This window comes from Globicephala melas, chromosome 9 (genome assembly GCF_963455315.2).
Source record: "Globicephala melas chromosome 9, mGloMel1.2, whole genome shotgun sequence".
NCBI lineage: Eukaryota > Metazoa > Chordata > Mammalia > Artiodactyla > Delphinidae > Globicephala > Globicephala melas.
Genome location: NC_083322.1, coordinates 77,249,311 through 77,266,794, shown reverse-complemented (window position 1 = coordinate 77,266,794; position 17,484 = coordinate 77,249,311).

Sequence of the window (17,484 nt, the reverse complement as noted above, 5' to 3'; positions counted from 1 at the left end):
GCCAGAAAACCACGAATCTACATTCAGTTGGGTATATAGTTAGGAGTGTTATTTCTGAGTCATATGGTGTGTATATATATATATAATATATATAATGTATTATATATATATAAACCTTAGTATATACTGCTATACTGCAAAGTTGTTATAACATTTTATATTTTAACCAACACCGTATGAAAGTTCCAGTTGTTTCACATTCTTACCAATACTTAGTATTGTAAATCTTTTAAATTTAACCCTAAGCACATATTTTTTATGCTTTTAATTCCCTGATCATTTTGTGCTTGCATTTCCCTAAAGACTAGATGTGTTGAGCATTTTTCTGTGCTTATACCTTCTTCTGTCATGTGTCTATTCAAATTGTTTACCATTTTTGTTTTTTTGTTAATGAGTTGACTATATTTTTATTATTGAGTTGTATAAGTTCTTTTATATTCTTTGTATAAGCTCTGTCAGATACATGATGTTTCAGTTAACATTTATTGTAATATTTACTATAAATTGTGTATTTGTCTACAATTTTATTAATAGTTTTCTTCGTTTCCTCTACTTTTTGTTTTTCTCTCCCTTCTGACTGACTCTTTTTTTTTTGGATTATTTCAATATTTTTTAGAATTCAACTTTAATTTTCCAGTTGGCTCTATTCCTATACTTTTTTGCATTATTTTTAGTGCTTGCATAGGTACTACAGTTTACAACCTTAACTTTCCATGGTCCATGTCCAATGAATATTCTATCACTTTATATAAAGTATATATATCTAGTAAATGTTTAAGTCTATATCTAGGTTATCTCAGGGTTTTTTCTCCCGGAAATATGTTTCTTTTCTTTTATTTTGGTTCTTTATATAACCAGTAACTTCAAATTATATTCTAGACATTATGAATAATAACTTTGGAACTTTTTCCAAAAGTTTGGAATATTTTCTCTGGCGAATTTTCTTGTTTGTTTGTTTTAGCTGGCAATTATCTTTGCTGGACTTTAATTGCATAATCTGTTGCTTGAGCAGCCGCTCTGACCTAAGTTCACATTTCATGCCTCTTGCTGAGCTGCTTTGGGTCTGTCCCATGTATACATAATTCCAGGATCATTCCAAAATGGGAACAGAGTCTGAGACTGCTTTTCTGTTTTGTTTCCATTTTGAGATTCTCCCACTCTTTTTAGTGATCATAGTTTCCCTGATTCAGTTTTCTGGCTCCCCTTGTCAGAAGGTTTGCAATTTTTTAAAAACTATAGTTGATTTACAATATATATTAGTTTCAGGTGTACAACATACTGTTTCAATATTTTCATAGATTGCACACCATACGAAGTTATTATAAAACATTGATTATATTCCCTAGGCTGTACATTATATCCCTGTGACTTATGTATTTTATAACTGGTAGTTTGTACTTCTTAATCCCCTTTATGTATTTCTTTCCTCCCCCACCCCTCTTCCCTCTGGCAACTACTAGTTTATTCTCTGTAAGTCTGTTTCTGTTTTATTATATTGATTCATTTGTTTGTTTTTTGGATTCCACACTTAAGTGAATACATATAGTATTTGTCTTTCTTTGTCTGACTTATTTCACTGAACATAATACCCTCTAGGTCTATCCATCTTGTTGCAAATGATAAGATTTTATTCTTTTTTTGTGGCTGAGTAGCATTCCATTTTATATATATATATATATAATGTAAATATAAAATATATTTTATTTTAATATATATAATAAAATATATATATATTTATATAAATTTTATATAAAAATAAAAATCACATCTTCTTTGTCCATTTATCTATCGATGGGCACAGTGTTTTCATTTTCTTCAGACTGACACTCAGGGGTGGAATTACTAGATCTTATGGTATTTCGATTTTTAATTTTTTGAGGAACTTTCATATTGTTTTCTACAGTGGCTGTACAAATTTGTTTTCCCACCAATACCATATACTAAGTTTCTTTTCTCAATATCCTCACCAGCACTTGTAATTTCTTGTCTTTTTAATCATGGCCATTATGACATGTGTGAAGGGATATCTCATTGTGGTTTTGATTGGCATTTTCTGATGATGAGGGATGTCGAGTAACTTTTCATGTGCCTGTTGGCTATCTGCATTTCCTCTTTGGAGAAATGTCTACTTCTATTTTTACTACTTTATTTATTTATTTTTCTTTTTAAAGAGGTGAATTAGTTTACTATACATTTGAAAATAAAACATAAAATAATTGCAATCTACTGTATAACTTGACCCAAATGATGATAATATCAATTTTAAGAACTAAGCTAACTTGGGCTTTTGAAACCCCTTGATTCGTATCACATGTATAGCATCCTCTGTATCTTTTAAGGTTGTCTATTCCTGGAATCCATTATTGAGTTCTTTGAATATGATATTCTAGCACAGATGAGATTTTTCAGATTTTTAATTTTTTTTTGGCCACACCATGCAGCTTGTGGGGTCTTAGTTCCCTGACCAGGGATCAAAACGGGCCACTGAAATGAAAGTACCCAGTCCTAACCACTGGACTGCCAGGGGATTCCCAAGATTTTTCAGATTTTATACTGAGTTGGCTTGGGTGAGTAGTTAAAAATAACAGAAAAATTCATATTTTTGGGTACAGACATTTAGGTCTTTTTTAAGCCCACAATAAAATATTCCTGGTAAATGTGCTCTCATGCTAATTATTTTACCAAAGAGAGCTTATATTTCCCTTTAATCCTAAATTGGAAATTTTAGGAAATTTGAAAGTAGAAGCCATACTTAGATACTTTGGTCATGCAAAAGGATATTTGATTGAAATGCGGACACACTAACTAATGAACAGCAGGTCAGTATATTCTTAAAAGGGTAAATATGCCCTTGGTTTCCTTAATCCCAGTTTGTACAAGTACATTATTTTGCTCAATTGTATCTTCAAACATGGTATTTTCTTGATATGTATTACCAAGTATCTGCTTTGGAAGCTTCAGATCAAATTCCTCCAGACCCTGGGTAGAATATATCCTCAGCTCTGTGCTTGGCTCCTTGGATCTTTTAACATTTGCTACTTATACCATGTGACTTTGAAGGGAAGGGAAAAGAGATATTATAATTTCTTTTCTCTGTTATATGTCTGTAGACCCTCCTCACCATCTCTTTTCCTTGCATCTCCAAGCATTTTTCTCTGTTGGTCAGTCACTTTTGGTCTTTTTTGGGATCTCTTATTTCTAGTGATTTCTTGAGTAAATCTCTCTTCTTCTTCCTATGCCGTAATTTTTTATTACAGTCATGTTACCTAATGTTACAAGTTAACAGCAGATTATTAGTTAGGAAATGTCTAACCTCATCATCCTAATTAGAATTGATGCACTTTTGATTCTTTCTTGTAGCTCATATACATACAAAAGAGTACTAAAGTAGATTGAACCTGAGAGTCCTACTTTGTGAGACATACTGAGTTCTGTTAGTAGGAGAATAATTTATCATATAAGTTTCTAGTAAATCAGTCTTGTCTATGGTATTAAGGAATCGAGGTAGGAGGCCCACAGCACATTTGTCCCTGATAACAGAAATGACTCAATCCTTGCTGAAAATTTTCCTTACTTGGAATGCAGGCATTCCACTTATATAAAGGGCCATTCCACCTCAGATTTCTTGTGCAATACGTTTATCTTATAATATCCAGTAAAATGTAAGAAACGATGCTGTATTACTAGCTTTCAAAATGTGGAGTATATGAAGCAGCTGCCTGAGGCACACCAGTACATCCATTGTGAATGCCAGGCTGTCACCACACCTCGGCCACATCTCCTGCAGGCCCGCTTCATCTGTCATTGCTAATACGTTTCATTTTCAAAAGAAATAAAACAGAGAAGACCATGCTCCTGCGTACATTTTTCCTGTTTAAAGGCCTCAAATGTGTTTCTATTATTATTTTAAGTAATTAACTCACAGTATTGGGTGGTTTCTGGCTCAAAGAGCAATTTAAATGTTTTCTCTAATGTTATAGTATCTCTGGAATGTAGGTGATAAAAAAAAAAGTCCACATTCTAGATAAACCTTTGAACAACTGCTTGAAATAAACTTATTCCTGTTGAAGAGAGCTGTCATTTCCCTCTCATCTCTTGAGTAGCAGGATTTGGGAGGTTTCCTTTCAAATGAACTCTCGAGGGCTACATTTGTTGCTCAGATGGTTTGCGTTTACTGACTTCAGAGCATGTGTTCCACAAGTGTCTGTCTTCCTAAAGCACTGACATATCTGCAATTCCGAGTGAGTTTTAAAATTCAGAATATTCTATTGTGCTTAATAAGATTTTCACCGTGGAGGTACCCGGCCACTCAAATATTCAGAAGAGGGCATTGTGAAGATGCAGCCTATGCAGCTGCAGAGTTGTTAAAGTGGGAGCATTTAATTTCAACCATGGGTCTTAAAATAAATTTATATCAGTTGATTGGAGGAGTTCTGAAATGTTGTGAATTATAATTCTAGAAGCTTTCATAAAGCTTTCATAGAAGCTTTCATAAACCCTTTCATAAACCCTTTCATAAAGGGTTTAATATTTGATTAGCCATCATTCCTTTGGTTATTGACTTCAAAAATAAGTACACTTACTTCCAATTTATGAAGGCATCATAGCTCTTATAACAGACCTTGATAAAAATGTTAAAAGAAAACAATAGGCCAATATGCCTCATAAATATAGACGTGAAAATCCTTAGCAAAATATTACAAATTGGATCAAGCAATGTATAAATTGGATAATATATCATAACCAAGTGGGATTATTCCCAAACTCCAATGAAAATCAGTATAATAACATTCATTAACAAGTTTAAAGAGAAAGACCATTTATAATCTGAATAGTTAAAGCAGCATCTCTTTATAATATAAAATTTATTACAGCAAACTTAAAATAGAAAGGAACTTCCTCATTCTAATAAAAGATATATATGAAAAAATCTTTCAGTAACATCTTAATTAATGATGAAATGTTAAATATTTATTCCCCATAGGGTATAAAACAATGCAATTAGGCAAGAATTAGAAATTAAGAATTAAAAGAAGTAAAAAATTTTTTTGTTGGGGGAGATCAGATATGTCATGATTTACACATAGAAAATCTAAAGGAATTTACAAATTACTGTACTGTAAACAATAAATAATTTAGAAATGTCACAAAAGCTACATAAGTAATAATTATTTTCTGTGTATTCTAGCATTAAACAATTGGAAATTGATTTTAAAATTCACTTTAATAGTAGCGTGAAGAAATATCTGATGAATAAGAATGACTCTAATGCAAGATGAATAAGATATATATTACTGACTCCTATAAAAGATTGTAAAGATAAATTAAAAACATCAATGAAAGCATAAATCAGCCATATTCATGGATTGGAAAACTATATTTTTAATATATCCATTGTCTCCAAACTGATACATAGATTCATCTATAATTCCTATCAAAATTCCAGGAGTTTCTTTTAAGGTAATAGAGAATATAGTTCTAAAATTCATGTGGAGGCAAGAATAATCTAGAATAGCCACAATTGTGAAAAAGAATTATGAATTCTGTTAATATATATTTTTATAAATAGTGTAATTATAAAATATATTACCTGAGTTCAAGTCTTACTATAAAGATAGAGTTACCAAGACAGTGTGATGTTGGTATACAGGTAAGCAAATACAACAGTGTAACAGTATAGAGTTCAGAAATAAACCTACATATATAGGGTCAACCATTTTCCATAAAAAATGTTAAGAAAATTCAATGGAGAAAAGACAGTGTTTTTAACAAACGCTGTTGGAACAACCGGATATTCATGTAGGGAGAAATGACTGTTGCAGTCCATCTCCCAAAATTAATTTGAGTTGGATTACTGATTTAAACATAAAACCCAGAATCATAGAACTAGAAGAAAAACAAGCAAATATCTTCATAACTTTAGGTTAAGTTTAGGTTAAGGTTGAGGACACAAAAATCACAAACCATAAAAAGAAGTGATACAGTGCAAGTTATTAAAATTAAAAATGTTCTGATCACCAAAAGATGTCATTAAGGAAATGAGTAAACAAAGGACATACTAGGGAAAAATATTTAATTACATATACTGGGCAAAGAACTTGTATTCAAAATACATAAAAGACTCCCACAAATTAACAATAAAAAGTTTAACCATCTGTAAAAGTGTCAAAAGACTTGATACTTTACAAACAGACGACATAAATGGGCACTATGCACATGAAAAGATGTTCAGCATTATTAGTCACCAGGGAAATGCATATTATAATCACAGTGTAATACCACTTCAAACCCAGTAGAATGACAAACAAAAATGTCTGACAGCACCAATGTTGGTGAGAATTCAAGTAACACTCATACCTTGCTGGTGGGAATATAAACTTGTCAAGTACTCTGGAGAACTGCCTGCAAGTGTCTTATAAAATTGAATATACATTTACCATATAACCCAGTAAGTCACCTTTTGGTATTCACCCAAAAGGGATGAAAATGTATCCATACAAAAACTTGTAAAAGAAAGTTCATAATAGCTTTATTCAGAATAGCTAAAATTGGAAACAAGTCAAATGACTAACAACAAAAGAAAGAATAAACAACTTGTGGTATAGCCATACCATCTAATATACCCTGAAGTTAAAAAAAATAACCTACTGAACAGTAAAACAATAGGGAAGGGTCTCAAAACATTGTGTAAGCAAATGAAGCCAAGCATGAAAGAGTACAGAGTGATTTCATTTATCTAAATCCAGATACAGGAAAAAACTAATATATGATCAGAGTGATTGTGATGACATAAGAGTATTTTCTAGGGGCTTGGTGATGTTACAATTTCGATTAAGGTATTAGTTTCACAGATGAATGCATTTAGCAAAACTGTTTGAATTGAACAATTAGGATCTGTGCATTTAATTACAAGTTAATTATACCTCAAAAATAAAAAGAATAGCGTACTCTCTAGGATACAGATGATCTAGCTTGGGAAATTGAATTACCCAACACTGTCTATAAATAAAATAGTCACAAATACCATTTTTATATTGAATTTGTGTTTATATTATAAAAGAACCCCTTAAAATGCTATATTTCCTTTTAAAATATTTTTTATAAAACATTTGTTTTCTTAACTTCCTTTTTTCTCTTTGTGATATGTGTGCATGCAAAAGGTAAATTCGAGGAACACATAAAACTTAAGAATCCATACTACAAATCAGAAAACAAAGGCAAGCAAGATCCTTTTAGACCCACCTCCTGAGAAATGGAAATAAAACCAAAAATAAATAAATGGGACCTAATGAAACTTAAAATCTTTCGCACAGCAAAGGAAACCATAAACAAGATGAAAAGACAACCCTCAGAATGGGAGAAAGTATTTGCAAATGAAGCAACTGACAAAGGATTAATCTCCAAAATTTACAAGCAGTTCATGCATCTCAATGTCAAAAACAAAAACCCAATCCAAAAATGGGCAGAAGACCTTAACAGACATTTCTCCAAAGAAGATATACAGATTGCCAACAAACACATGAAAGAATGCTCAACATCATTAATCATTAGAGAAATGCAAATCTAAACTACAGTGCAGGGCTTCCCTGGTGGCGCAGTGGTTGAGAGTCCGCCTGCCGATGCAGGGGACACGGGTTTGTGTCCCAGTCCGGGAAGATCCCACATGCCGTGGAGCGGCTGGGCCTGTGAGCCATGGCCGCTGAGCCTGCGCGTCTGGAGCCTGTGCTCCACAACGGGAGAGGCCACAACAGTGAGAGGCCCGCGTACCGCAAAAAAACACAAAAAACAAAATACAAAAAAAACTATAGTGCGATATCATCTCACACCAGTCACAATGGCCATCATCAAAAAATCTAGAAACAATAAATGCTGAAGAGGGTGTGGAGAAAAGGGAACACTCCTGCACTGTTGATGGGAATGTAAATTGATACAGCCACTATGGAGAACAGTATGGAGGTTCCTTAAAAAACTAAAAATAGAACTACCCCACGACCCAGTAATCCCACTACTGAGCATATACCCTGAGAAAACCATAATTCAAAAAGAGTCATGTACGACATTGTTCACTGCAGCTCTATTTACAGTAGCCAGGACATGGAAGCAACCTAAGTGTCCATCGACAGATGAATGGATAAAGATGTGGCACATATATATACAATGGAATATTACTCAGCTATAAAAAGAAACGAAATTGAGTTATTTGTAGTGAGGTGGATGGACCTAGAGTCTGTCATACAGAGTGAAGTAAGTCAGAAAGAGAAAAACAAATACCATGTGTTAACACATATATATGGAATCTAAAAAAAAATATATATATATGGTCATAAAGAACCTAGGGGCAAGACAGGAATAAAGACGCAGACCTACTAGAGAATGGACTTGAGGACACAGGGAGGGGGAAGGGTAAGCTGGGACAAAGTGAGAGAGTGGTAGTGTATATATGGACATATATACACTACCAAATGTAAAACAGATAGCTAGTGGGAAGCAGTCACATAGCACAGGGAGATCAGCTTGGTGCTTTGTGACCAGTTAGAAGAGTGGGGTAGGGAGGGTGGGAGAGAGGGAGATGCAAGAGTGAAGAGATATGGGGATATATGTATATGTATATGTATAGCTGATTCACTTTGTTATAAAGCAGAAACTAACACACCATTGTAAAGCAATTACACTCCAATAAAAAAGTTAAAAAAAAAGAAAGCAAGAAAACAAAGGCAAACAAATAAAGCAAAAATCTCCACCATTAACTGTTTGGTGAATACCTTTCCAAGTATCACTCTGAATATTAGGAAATTTCAAGACTAAATTCAAATAAAAATGTATTGCTTCATTAAGAAAAGCACAGAGAACAAACTGAATTGACTGAACTAACTACTTGTTGGAATGAGGATGTGTAATTGGAGGTAAATTTTTAATGGATAAAGGTGTTATCTAACTAGTGTTTTGGCAAGCTTGCTTTATGGTTAGTGGTTCCCTGCGGCATTTTAAACTATGGTCTATAACTCCTTTCAACCCCATTCCCCTTGAATTAGAGATTTGCCTACTGCATGAAGGTATTCTATCTCTATGGCCACTCTGTCTTAATATCACTTTCTTACATTAATTCCTTATCTGTTGAAGTTTTCCAGGGACACTTCTGTGATCACTTTAGTAATCTCCCTTGATGAAGTCATCCACAATCACAGAGTTAACAATCACTCTTACGCTGAGGGTCCATAAATGTGTATTTCAAATCTAAATCATTTCCTGAGATTTGGAGACAGGCTTTTAATGTTCTCAGGCATTATAGAGTTTGCCATTGAACAGATTAAGTAGGCACTTTACTATACATGATATAAACTAAAGAATCTTCTCATTTTTTCTGTTTCTTAACATTTTAACACTCATATGCCAAATTATGCTCATTTTATTGTCTACATTTCAGTGATGACAGAGACTTTTCCATTTCTTTATACTTAGCAATTAACTCTGGAGCTCTGTACAATAAGTGTTGAATAAATATTTTTGAATGAAAATCGTACATTTAAAGTATTTTGAAGAGTAAGCATAAATCTATTTTAACACAATAATATTGGCTGACTAGATAATTTTAGTCTTGCTTATTGAATCCATTTATCATTTCAACAAATGTTTATTCAGTGACTCTCTGTGACGCCCAGGGTGCTTGGTGCTGTGATTTGTGATGAATTAGGCAAGATCCCTACTTTTTAAAAGTTTCGTTCCAAAAGAGAGAGATCCATGTAAACAACAAGGGTTATCAACTCAGAGCTATTGACTGTTTTTGGAACAGTTATATAGGTAGTTGGTTGTAGAGTGGGATGGGAGATTGTTGGAAAAATCTTCACCTTTGAAATTAACCTTGAGTAACGAGTCAAGTAAAAAGAGTGTACAGTTTTGTAGAGAAGGGCATTTGAAGTAGAAGTCGTAGTTTCGACAAAGCCATGCAGGTGTGAAACGTCTTGACATTTAGAGGTACTAAATAGCAATTGAGGATCCCTAGAGTAGAGTAGAGAATGCAAGTTTCTGCAAGAAATGAATTTGGCAAAGGACAACCAGATTTTTCAGGCTCCTGTATGCTATGCTAAGAAGAATGATGGGGGGAGAAAAAATCAAATTGGGAGAAAAGAAAGCATGAAATGTAAGATAAGGAATGGAGAGGCAGGTAATGCAATGCAGAAGTCAGACGCACGGGAGAGGTTGGAAAGACAGAATAACAGTGATGTGAGTGCAAGTGTGGGGTATGTCAGACACAGAGACAGAGTAGCCAAAGAAGGATTGAAGCATAGGGTCAGAATAGAGTCGGTTTCAGATATTATGCAGACTCATAATTCTGGCTTTCTTCTCTATTTGAAGCATTTGCTGCACTGTTATCTGGACATGGTGAAATGTGTTATGTTGTTGGACATGCCACTGTTTGTATTATTTCTGTTCTAAAATAGAAATCTGTCATGGAGTATTTCACAAAAGAAAACCTACTCTAAAACACCCAATCATTTTACATAATCATTGGCAATTAGCGTGTGGATGGTTTTAATTCCTGTTTTTTAAAAAATAAATTTCCTAACTTTTTATTTAGAAAAATTTCAAATTATGGGAAAATTGGTAAAATAGTAGAATCAACACTCATTATGTACCATTCACTTAAAATCATCAATTGTTAACATTTTGTAAGGTTTACCTAAACACTTCATGTCATCTACCTAAGAATAAGGAATTTCCACAGTACACCAATGCCATTATCATAGTAAAGGATGACTCCTCATAGAGTTAGTTTAGTGGTGAAAGAGTTATTTGCAATGTCCGCCTTCCATTCCAGCTCTGGTCAAATCCTCAGGTTGCTCATGTTCATACCTGGTGGCTTCTCATCTTTTACTTCTCAGTAGAAATGTACACTTAAAAGGGTTTTTCCTCGTGGCCCTTTCTACCACAGTTCCCAACCCTGTCATCTCAGTACGTCCCATCTTCATCACCTTTTTTCCTTTTCTTACATTTGTTTACTTATTTGCTGCTTATTTTTTCTCCCTCCCTACTAGCATGTAAATTCTGTAAAGAAAAGGATTTTGTCTTATTCACCATTTTGCACCAGGACTAAACTGATTTTGTGCAGGGCCAAGATTTAGGAACTGTTTCCATCTACTTTTAAATTTACAAGTTTCCTTACATATCCAACCTTTTTGAATTAAATAAGCAAAGCAAAACAAGACTGGGTTTTTTTCCACTTTCAGTATTAAACTTTTGATTCTGAATAGGGACGTGTCCTAGATCTTTTAATAACAATTAAACTTTTCTCATATATTGGTATATGATGAAGGGGTGAAAATAATTCACTTCACTGTTTTATTTTTAATGACTTTGTATAGATTGAACATCATGAGACAGTGATACTACAGATGTTCTTTGTGTTGGCTAGACATTAAATCACTGTATTTTGAATTTCCTTATATAAACATTTAGGTTTTGTTTGGAACATGTTCAGGTAAATAGGAGCACATGGATTCTATTTTCCAATGCAGAACTATTTGGAAAATACTTCTATAGGACCCATGCCCAGAACCCTGATCACTTTCCATTTTGTAATCCTATAAAGTTTGAAGTATTTCCATAATTTACAATTGCTAAATGCAGCTCAGTCAGCATTAAAATTAATGTTGCCTCTCAGATTTGTTTGTATAAGCACCTGAATCTGGAAATCTGTCAAGGGGTGCTTATGCTTACTGAAAACAAACATCTTGATTTAATTTAGCCTAAGCAGCACCTAAAATGTACAACTTGTTGTGTGATAGGGTATCATCCCACATGGCAGATACGTACCACCAAAGCTGTCAGGCAGTTAAGCATTTCCATTTGGTTTGGAAAGTAGTCAGACATGACCAGGAGTCGATCATAGTATTGCTGAATGAGGATAAAACCAGCTTCCCTTACATGCTATTGCTTTGTCTGTTAGAGTCCCCAAAAGGAAATTAAAAATCTGTAATTTCCTAATTTCTTCAGCAGACCTTCATATTTTACATGGTGAGCACAAAACTTTTAATTTTGTTGAAGTAAGCAATTTTTTTAAATTTCTTTTTTTAAAAATTTTTATTGAAATATAGTTGATTAACAATGTTTTGTTAGTTTCAGGTGTACAGCAAAGTGACTCAGTTATACATATATATATATATGTATATATATTCTATTTTTACATTCTCTTCCATTATAAGTTATTAAAAGATATTGAGTTTCGTGAATTATTTTATCATAGGCTTTCAAATTTTTAATCTCCCTCCACTCTTAATCTCACTCTCTCTCACACTTACACATGTGTGCATATGCACACTTATCATAACTGAACATATTCACTCTTCCTTTGCCTTCTTTTACATTAAAATTAGTTCTTTCCTCCAGACCAGAATATGCCAATATGCCTTATCCACTTTTATATACTATTTGAACTACTTTTGACATTGGTAGAGAACTTGCTATTTATAAGTCACTGTTTCGGGCTGATGAAAGTGGTGGGATGTAACTTTAAACAAAATATAATTTCTATTTACAGGAGTTACTTCATATCCATACACTTTCACATGCTTAAACCTCTGCTAAGATTATTCAAAATGTAAAAGTCAGATATTATTTTAGACTCATGAATCTAGCTACTTTTTTTCTTTTAAGCATGATAGCTTGCTATACTAACACCTAGACAATATACTTGTATTTAGTACCAACTTTACTAAATGATCCAATGTTATTTTTAAAACTGTTATAAGTGTATTGGTAGCATTTATAAATTAATTATAAAAACAAATGAATGGGGCTTCCCTGGTGGTGCAGTGGTTCAGAGTCCGCCTGCAGATGCAGGGGACACGGGTTCGTGCCCCGGTTTGGGAAGATCTCACATGCCGCAGAGCGGCTGGGCCCGTGAGCCATGGCCGCTGAGCCTGCGCGTCTGGAGCCTGTGCTCCGCAGCGGAAGAGGCCACAACAGTGAGAGGCCCGCATGCTGCAAAAAAAAGAAAAAAAAAAACAAAAACGAATGATGTTAATATTAATAATAGTACAGTAATGTCTATCCAAGAAGAGGCTATCTTTTAGTAACTATAAAACAAATTAATTATGACTAACAAAAGTAACATAGAGTTCATAGGAATATACTTCGTTACACTGGATAATAAAGAGTTGTTAAAAACATATTTTAAGTAACAAATAATGTTAGCATTTAGCACTTAAGATGTGAACTTGGTGTATACAGAAAGGTACAGAGAAGTCGACTTAAGAAAGATGGAGGTCTTCATTGAGAGGGTACACCCAGGGGCTCATGACTTCTCTGTTTATCAGTTCCCAAATCAGAAGGAACTGTGTCTCCAAATTTCTTCTCCTTAGAGAAGCAGGGATCCAACTGTGGGAAAATTAGGAGAGAGAAAGAAGGAAGCCTCTTCTGCCACTGACTATCAGTCACTGTTAGGCGATTTTTCACATTTGTCTTGTAAGCAGATAGCCTTTATTGATTCTTGTGTTTCTCTTCCTCCTGATAACTGAAGTCTGCTATTCCTTTAACTAAGTAAATTTTCATTTTATAGCTATAGATAAGAAACTTAAAGTGTGAATGTTTGAGGGTTAATCTTTTGAAAGTCATGCATCTTCAGGGCAATCATCAGTCCTGTATTATATCTGATTTATCTGACTGTGGTTAATGTCAATAATGCCTGAGAGCATCAACTGTCAAATTTGATGATGAGATAGAAGCATTATGATTGACAGGTTCTTCTTTTTGTTTTTTTCTTCCTGTGCTCATTATTGCTTCTATTGCAACCATGGGGAAAAAACAGAAACATTTCTTAAACCTGTATTGGTTATGATGACACCTGCAGATAACAGCTTGTCATAGTTCATGAACAAAATTTTAATAGGCAAGATATTTTAAAGGAGTGTAGCATCCATAAGGTATTTTAATTCATATATCATAGTAACATTGTTAGCATTTTTTTGTTTTTCAATACTATGTTCCAGGAACATAGATATTGAGGAAAAATATATCATTTTAGGCTTAAAGAACCCAAAGTCTATAGAATTTAGATCTCTGCTATGTTAGAGATGCCTTTAAGGATAAAGGTGCAAGGATAAAGAAAAGGGAGAAATTAACTGTGAGACTGACTTGAGTCTGGACTAGAGTTATCACATGCCTGATGCATAGAGAGGCCAAACAAACTGAAACTTTGGGGTTTGGAGCAGACAAAGGATTATTGCAAGGGCCATGCAAGGAGAACAGGTCGACTTATGCTCAAAAGACCTGAACTCCGTGATGGGTTTCAGGGAAGCAGTTTTAAAGGCAAGGTAAGGGAGCGGGTTCAAGGTTGCATGATCATCTTGTGCACCATTCTCTGATTGGTTGGTAGTGAGGTAACAGGGGGGGTGTCACAGGGGCTAACAGTATCAATCCTTGGGCTCCAGTAGGTCTGGGGGCTGTGTGCTCTTGGTCATCAAGTAGTTAACTTCTTCCATTTGATGGAGGTTTTAGCATCTGAAAACAACTCAGGAAATAAGCATCGGATATTGTTGTCTAGGTACTTCAGGGAGGAGCTAAAGATTCTGTGACTGACATATGGCTGATTTACTATTTAAATTGTTACCAGTTTCCTGGCCCAACTGCTACTTTTGTCACTACGTGTTCACATCCTTTCAGTCGTTAATTCTTGTGTCAGGCTTTTGTGACTCAGCGGAGGCCCGGGAGACGACAGCTTTTCTACAAACAAGAGGCAGGCAGAGGACATGAAGGGAAGGGTGTGTCCCAGGAAGGCCCCATAGGGTTCTGCTCGGTTACACTGATACAGGACCTAAAGTAGCCTCTCTGACCCTCACATGCAATGAGAAGAAAGGTACCTGCCCGTTCTTCCTTGGTTGGTATGATAGATCAAATGAGATGGTGTACTATGTGAAACTGAATTATTGAATTTATTGCATATAAAAATTAATGACTGCAAATTTAAATTTTGTTCATAAATCCAATCAAGGGTAAACTCTTTTAAATATATTTGTTTGAAAATTAGATCTATTTCTAGTGGCATTTATGCTGCTGAGAATTTATGAATTGTTACAAGAGAATTCTATTTCTTTATCTTAGGCTTTGACACTATCCAGCAGAGAATCTTACAAGCAAGTGAACTTGTTTTTAAATCCAGGTACAATTTACTATTTTTCAAAATTGAGAGCTGTATTTTCTGCATGCCGACCAGTTTTTCCCCCACTTAACCCTACGTTGCTGAGTAACTTGTATAAATAATCTAAAATCAGAAAATATAAATAAAATAACCACATTCCATCCTAACAATAAATATTTCAGCGTAATAAAAAGTAGTCTGCTTTTGTCAGAAGATTTTGACTTTATAATTTAGTGACTTTTGATCATTTGAAATAAAGACTGCTTATCAAATTAGGGCATTAGACTAACTCTCTGAAATACTCTTCAACTCCAGGGACTAGATTGAGCTATCCCAGTACTACACTGAATAATGCATATAATTTTCTTAATTTTAAGATTTTTTTCCTCAATAGTGGTACTTAGACCTTTGCTCTAACCTACCAGCTAATAAGCATCAGCAAACTATATCATATATGAATCAATACTTAAGTAACATTAATGGAAGTTTTAGAAATGGTAAATTATGCTACACCCCCCACCTTATCTTTTCTGTACCTTAGGATATAATTTATTTTGCACAGTTATAATGTAGTCATATTTCTCCTGATAGAAGTGTTTCCAGTTCATATGAGAGAATTTAAAATGTCAGCATTTTCTGTTTTTTTGTCATGCATATGAAATTCCCCAAAGAACACTATGACTTTAGGTGCTTTTCCATATTAGCGCTGGGCCAAATGATCTTTAAAATCTATTCCAGCTCTTCATTTCTATAATTACTCAATTCCAACTTAGATATAATATAGCCAAAATGAAATAAAACATGAATATAGACTTTAAATTAAATGATTGACTTTAAAAACACTTGAGAAATGTAACTAAATGATGGGCCATGATTAGTGAGGTTTCAATCAGGGTGTCTGGCCAGGAAAATACATACCAGTTATTTTAATAGAGAAACATTTTAATGTGAGAAATTGTTTGCAAGTATCGGAGACCTGAAAAAGCAGATGGAGAACACTGAGTTATCACAGAGGTAGTAATTAAGGGAAGGAGGGCAACTAGGGCTGGGGAAACAAAGGCAAGAGTTTAGGATTGGACGGCAGTCTAGAACTTAAAGGAGGGATCCTGCCCTCAGTGTTGGGACTCAGACCTCTGAGGAAAGGGCGCTGGTCACTGAGGGCTGGTTCCTCAGGAGGTCAGATGAGGGCCCTGCACATCTGAGACTCAGTCCTCCAAAAAGAGGGTGCCAGCCAGTTGCTGCTAGTATTTCTGAGGAGACACAGTGAGGCTAGTTCCAGGAGTGTGGAAGGCAAACTGCAAACTGGAATCAGCTTCAACTGCCAGGATAAAGAGCTATTACTGGAATAATGCTGACAGGAAGGAACTGCAAACAAGCAAAAGGAGTAAATTCTTTCTCTTGTTCAGACTTTCCATCTCTCTCTAGTGAAATCTAACATGGAGCCAGCTGGTAATTGAGAAATGCGGTTCTCCAAGTTCCAGGCTCTATCTAACAAAGCAAAGTGCAGAAGGGAGGCTTTAAAGCTGAAAAATAATAGCTTAAAGGGCAGTACAATAATGAAACAGTCATAACAATGACTTAGAGTATAAGTAAATACTCAAAAGTAAAACTAGGGAGAAACTGTGTTAGATTATTGATACAAAACTTGCATTTTTCTGAGGTTTATATTTCTCCAAATGGTCTTGAAGTTAGAGCATATTAGCTTATACAAGAAAAAGTTCAACTACTACATCATTATACTGAACAAGGAGTTATTTATTAGTTATCCTAGGAATAAACCTCCCTAAGGAGACAAAAGACCTGTATGCAGAAAACTATAAGACACTGATGAAAGAAATTAAAGATGATACAAACAGATGTAGATATACCATGTTCTTGGATTGGAAGAATCAACATTTTGAAAATGACAATACTACCCAAAGCACTCTACAGATTCAATGCAATCCCTTTCAAACTACCAATGGCATTTTTCACAGAAATAGAACAAAAAATTTCACAATTTGTATGGAAACAAAAAAGGCTCTGAATAGCCAAAGCAATCTTGAGAAAGAAAAACGGAACTGGAGGAATGAGGCTCCTGCACTTCAGACTATATTAAAAAGCTACTCTAATCAACACAGTATGGTACTGGCACAAAAACACAAACATAGATCAATGGAACAGGATAGAAAGCCCAGAGATAAACCCACACACATATCGTCACCTTATTCTTGATAAAGGAGCCAAGAATATACAATGGAGAAAAGACAGCCTCTTCAATAAGTTGTGCTGGGAAAACTGGACAGCTACATGCGAAAGAATGATATTAGAACACTCCCTAACACCATACACAAAAATAAACTCAAAATGGA